Consider the following 6,389-nt stretch of genomic DNA (forward strand, 5'->3'; position numbering starts at 1 on the left):
CTGCTGGCCGATGTCCTGGGCCTCCCTCTGCAGGGTGATTGTGGGGCGATGGCAGCCCCCCCACCCCCCCCACCAGTCACATCGCACCGGCCTTGGCTGGCCTGGCATCAGTGAGTGTCATAACGTGGTCACCCAGAAGGTCGTCTGGACAGTCATTCTACTGTTCAGTCGTTTGGTCGATTTGCATTATGCTTTTATTATTATAGATAATGAACTCACAGAAAGAGAAACTAAAAAAAAATTCCATTTACCATTGCAACAAGAAAATTAAGATACCCAGGAATAAATTTAACCAAGGAGGTAAATGACCTATACTCAGAAAATTACAGGACGCTGAAAAAAAAGATAGAGGAAGACATAAACAAATGGAAGAATATACCGTGTTCATGGATTGGAAGAATCAACATCATTAAAATGTCCATACTACCCAAAGCAATCTATAGATTCAATGCAATCCCCATTAAAATACCAATGGCATACTTCAAAGACCTAGAACAATGATGGCGAACCTTTTGAGCTCGGCGTGTCAGCATTTTGAAAAACCCTAACTTAACTCTGGTGCCGTGTCACATATAGAAATTTTTTGATATTTGCAACCATAGTAAAACAAAGACTTATATTTTTGATATTTATTTTATATATTTAAATGCCATTTAACAAAGAAAAATCAACCAAAAAAATGAGTTCGCGTGTCACCTCTGACACGCTTGTCATAGGTTCACCATCACTGACCTAGAACAAACTCTCCAAAAATTCATCTGGAGTAAAAAAATATCCCGAATAGCTGCAGCAATCTTTAGAAAGAAAAACAAAGTTGGAGGGATTACAATACCAGATATCAAGCAATATTACAAAGCCACTGTTCACAAAACTGCCTGGTATTGGCACAAGAACAGACATCTAGACCAATGGAACAGAACAGAGAACCCAGATATTGACCCAAGCCATTATGCTCACTTAATATTTGACAAAGGAGGCAAGAGCATACTATGCAGTCAAGACAGTCTCTTCAATAAATGGTGCTGGGGAAATTGGACAGATACATGCAAAAAATTAAACTAGACCACCAACTTACACCATACACAAAAATAAACTCAAAATGGATAAAGGACTTAAACGTAAGATAGGAAACCATAAAAGTCCTAGAAGAAGCCATAGGCAGAAAAATAGCAGACATTTGTCATAGCAATGTCTTTACTGACAGAGCTCCTAGGGCAATAGAAACTAAGGAGAAAATAAACAAATGGGACTACATCAAAATAAAAAGCTTCTGCACAACAAAAGAAGCCATTAACAAAACAATGAGAGAGCCACTGCATGGGAGAACATATTTGCCAATGTTATCTCGGATAAGGGTTTAATCACCAAAATTTATAACTCATACAACTTAACAAAAAGAAGATTAACAATCCAATTAAAAAAATGGGCAAAGGACCGAAATAAACACTTTTTGAAAGAGGACATACAGAAGGCCATGAGACATATGAAAACATGCTCAAAGTCACTAATCATCTGAGAGATGCAAATCAAAATGACCATGAGTTACCATCTCGCATCTATCAGAATGGCTATCATCAACAAATCAACAAACAAGTGCTGGAGAGGATGCGGAGAAAAAGGAACCCTCTTGCACTGCTGATGGGAATGCAGACTGGTGCATCCACTGTGGAAAACAGTATGGCGTTTCCTCAAAAAATTAAAAATGGAACTTCCATCTGACCCAATAATCCCACTTCTAGGAATATATTCCAAGAAAACAGAAACACCAATCAGAAAGGATATATGCACCCCTATGTTCATAGCAGCACAGTTTACCATAGCTAAGATTTGGAAACAGCCTAAGTGCCCATCAGTAGTTGAGTGGATTAGAAAATTGTGGTACATCTACACAATGGAGTACTATGTTGCTGTAAAAAGAAGGAATTCTTACCATTTGCAACAGCATAGATGGAACTGGAGAGCATTATGCTAAGTAAAATAAGTCAGTCAGAGAAAGATAAATATCACATGATCTCACTCATTTGTGGAATATAATGAACAACATAAACTGATGAACAAAAATAGAACCAGAGTCATAGAAACATCGAACAGACTGTCCAACCTATGAGGGAAGGCGGGGGGTGAGGGGGTAAGAGATCAACCAAAGGACTTGTATACATGCATATAAGTATAACCAATGGACACTGATGGGGGGGTGTGATGGTGGTGAGGGCATGTGCTGGGGGGTGGGAGCAGCCGGGGAGTGGTCAATGGGGGGATAAGGAGACTTATGTAATACGTTAAACAATAAAGAATTTAAATTTAAAAACAAGAAGAGAAAAGATGCAATAAATGAGAGGGAGGGAGAGAGAGAACAAGATGTAATAACTTGAGAGAACAGGATAGATAAGACAGGATGGAATAACTGAGGAGAGATAAGAAAGGATGTGAGTTCAATCCCCGGTTAGGGTGGTTGGGGTGCATATAGGTGGAATTGATCAATGTTTCTTTTTCTCTCTCCCACTCTCCCTTCCTCTCTCTCTAAAATCAATAAAAACACAGCCTTGGGTGAGGATTTTAAAAAATTAAAAAGAAGAGAGAATGACCAGATGTATAATATGCAATTGGAAGGTCGATTTAATTAAGGATTGAGAAGTATTCATTTGATTTAGCAGCGAAGAAGTCATAGGATCATGTGAAATCCATGTAGATAGAGTGGTGGGAGCAAAAGCCAGATTGGAGTCAGTAGAAGAGAAGGAGGGAGGTGAGGAAATGGAGACAGAGTGTTTCCACAATTCTTGAGAAATTTTGTTGTAAAGAAAAGAAGGGAAATGAGACAATAACTAGAGAAAATAGGATTAAAGGAGAGCTTACGAAAGGGTCCAGTAGAGTGAGAGAGATTGGAATAAAAGTGAAGGAAAAGGATGGTCCATTCTATAAATATACTAAGACTGAGAAAAGCGATGAAATTCAGAGCCAGGCATGGGAGCTGGCCCTAAATTGGAGGAGAGACCTCCACGGTGAAAGGAAGAAGATGGCTTGGCAGTAGAAATGTAAGACCATTTTCATCCAATGGCATCTACTTTTTCTTTTAAGCAGGATGTGAGATTATTTTCTAGAATCAAAGGGACAAATGGAAATTTGAAGAGGGTGGGCAAGATTTCAAATAGAGAGAAATACAGTGATTGAGCAGGCTAATAATGTAACTCCAGCACTGAAGGCCCAGTGGGTTAGTGGTTGGGAATATATAGTGGTACCATTTTCTCTGAAGTTTGGAATAGTAAATTATCAGATTCATTTAGGTGTAGTGTTTTTACACTCAAGTATAATAGAGGGGTAGGAAATGGCAAGGAATTTTTACAGTGTTGTCAAGAAAGCAGACAAAAAGATAGATGATGAATGTTTCCTTACTTGGGAGAGAAATAAAAGTAAAATAGTGGCTGATGAAAATGAAAAAAAGTAAAAGGCAAGGATAATGGAAGTGTCGATGGTGTTGAAGACCTGTTATATTGGGAATAGTCCAACAAGCAAGCTAGAAAATCAGGAAGGAGATGTTTGGTTTGGTGACTTTGAAGCTTGGATATTTTCGGGAGTAAGGTTGTGGAAGAGGAAGGTGGAAGAGAAGGCAGTGGAGGGAGGGAGTCAGTGTTTTGGATGAATGATTCGTGTGGACATTGAAGTCTCCCAAGAATGTGATAAGACTATGAAGAGAGAAGAGGTGCCAAAATCTTTGATGAATGAAAAGTGTTATAGTAATTTTTATGGTACTTAATGTTGGGACCTTAGAATGTAAGACCTAAAGCATGTAACCCTGTGTGGACTATTATAGTAATTATTATAGTGCCTAATGTTAGATATAGGAATACTGTGTGAGACCCAAGAATGCACCCTGGTAACCCCACTAGTACTGGTAAACAACCTATCTGATGGGAACGCCCAAAGCCTGTACATACTCAGAGATTAGCAGACCCAGGGTGGATCCACATATGGCAGCCGCTGATAACACACACACCAACGAAGACCATGTCTACAGACGGGTATATAATCAGACAGTCTGATCGACCCAGCAGCTCATAGCTTTCCTGTCACCACAGGGTGAGGACCTGTGTGTGCTCACGTCTCGGTTCCCAGCACAAAACTCTGCCCAATTAACTGTCGATCGACGAAGGAGCCAGCAGCCAACAGCGCCGTCTACCCCTTTGTGTGTGTCAGCGAGCATCGCCGGGTGGATCCTTCCCAGCGTCTGAGACCCATCAGGAACTGGTAAATAAACCCGCTGTGTGCTTTCTGTGTGTAATTTCTCCAGCTCGCCTCAAATCTTGGTGCTGTCTCTGTGAAAGTGTCTGACCAGAAGGTATTGGTGCAAGCCTCAAGCGGATGGTCCAGACCACCTGTGCATGTCCCACTTAGGAGCAGCACCTATATGGGAACCCCCCGCACCTCGATATAGGTGACGGGCCTTAAATATATAAGAAATAGAAGCTTATTTGGGACAAAAAGTCAGTAGATGATAGCGATAGGGATGTGCAATAGCCAAATAGCATGAATCTCAAAGAAGGAAGAGCTTCTAAAACAGTTTGAGCAGCAGTGGAGACCGAGGGTGAGGGGTGATTTTGTGTCTAGCTCAGGACTAAGGAGTTCTTAAAGCAGCGGTCTCAACCTGTGGGTTGTGACCCCTTTGGGGGTCGAACGGCCCTTTCACAGGGGTCGCCTAAGACCATCGGAAAACACATATAGAACTACATATTGTTTTTGTGATTAGTCACTATGCTTTAATTATGTTCAATTTGTAACAATGAAATTGGGGGTCACCACAACATGAGGAACTGTATTAAAGGGTCTTGGCATTAGGAAGGTTGAGAACCACTGTCTTAAAGCAAGAGAGGATAATGGTTATCTCTTAAGAGAGCTTCCAGGGAAGCTTTGTTTTCAGGGAGGGGCAGATTTCAATGTAAGCCAAGCAATGAGGGCAGTGTTCCAAGGAACATAAGAAATCCCATGTTTTTCCAGGATGGTCAGTATTAGGTGAGGGTACAACTAAGATTGGCTACTGTTATCAGATTCTACCTTCTTTTCCTGCCTCTTGCTAAACATTTGCCTATTTATTCATTTCCTCATTAAGTGAATAACCAAATGAAATGACAATGTGGAATTGGACTAATAGGTTGTAACTTTTAGCAGATAATTGGATAATATATTAAGGCCAGTTGTTTTATAAATTACTTTAAAGTTAGCTCAAGATGTAGTGTTAAAGCAATCAATCCAATGATTACTACAAAATAAGGGAAGCCAGAGGGAAACTTCCCCAGGATCTGAAGTCCAGAAGTGTTCAGCTGAATAATTTAACCTATTAGATAACAAGATTTGATTCATTTTATATTGTTTCTCTTAAATAGGTTGTATAGTGTTCTTGTAAGATCTCTGTTAAGTTTTAATGGACAAGATTCTTGCTTGCTTCCTGTCTGCCAAAAAAATGAGATAAATAGAAGGCCCATGCTACCCTCAGCACGTGTAAATCTGTAGTAGTAATGTCACAGATTATACCTTTTAATTATACATATAATGAAGGTTACACATTATAATCATGAATTGTCATAACACCATAGAAAGGTACAATGTAGCGACCTAAAGACAAAATAATGAGAGTAGGAAACTGACTTTTAAAAAATATTAATTGGCCTTCTTTTGCTATCAGAAGTTCTATGAGGAAGCCTTGTAAAAGATGCAGCAGTTTTCAAAGAAAAGAACAAATACTTAAAATATGTTTATTCTTAATTCCTGTTTACCTTCTAATGTAATACCAAGAGAGGAGGCTCAGTATAATGAACAACTAAACATCTGCAGGTCACAAAAAAGAAAAATCTCATATTTAAAAAGGACCAGTGCCCTGGCTGGTGTTGCTCAGTGGCTGGAGTATTGGCCCATGCACCGAAGGGTCTTGGGTTCAATTTCTGGTCAAGGACACATACCTGGATTGTGGGTTTGCCCCCTGCCTCCAATTGGGGCTCATGCAGGAGGCAGCCAGTCGATGTGTCTCTCTCACATTGATGTTTCTCTCTCTCTCCTTCCCTCTCTTCCACTATCTCTAAAAAGCAATGGAAAAAATATCCTCATGTGAGGATTAAATAAATAAATAAATAAATTGGACCATAAAATCTAGAACATATTTCCCCCTTAAGGGATTCTAATGCCAACTTAATAGTTCATATCATTATAGGGGAGAGTTTGTATTTTAAAGTGTCTTATCTAAATTTTTTACTTTCTCTTTTATTTTGTGTTGGTACCTTATTTTTACTCAGCTTTGGGATCAAGCCTGTTTACTTCATTAAGAGAAATCTGCCAAGTGAGGTTTAACAGGTACTCTATGTTCTGTATGCCTAAGGTCTGCCTCTGGGGTTCACCTGCTCCCC

The sequence above is a fragment of the Myotis lucifugus genome, unplaced genomic scaffold (assembly GCF_000147115.1).
Source record: "Myotis lucifugus unplaced genomic scaffold, Myoluc2.0 scaffold_282, whole genome shotgun sequence".
NCBI lineage: Eukaryota > Metazoa > Chordata > Mammalia > Chiroptera > Vespertilionidae > Myotis > Myotis lucifugus.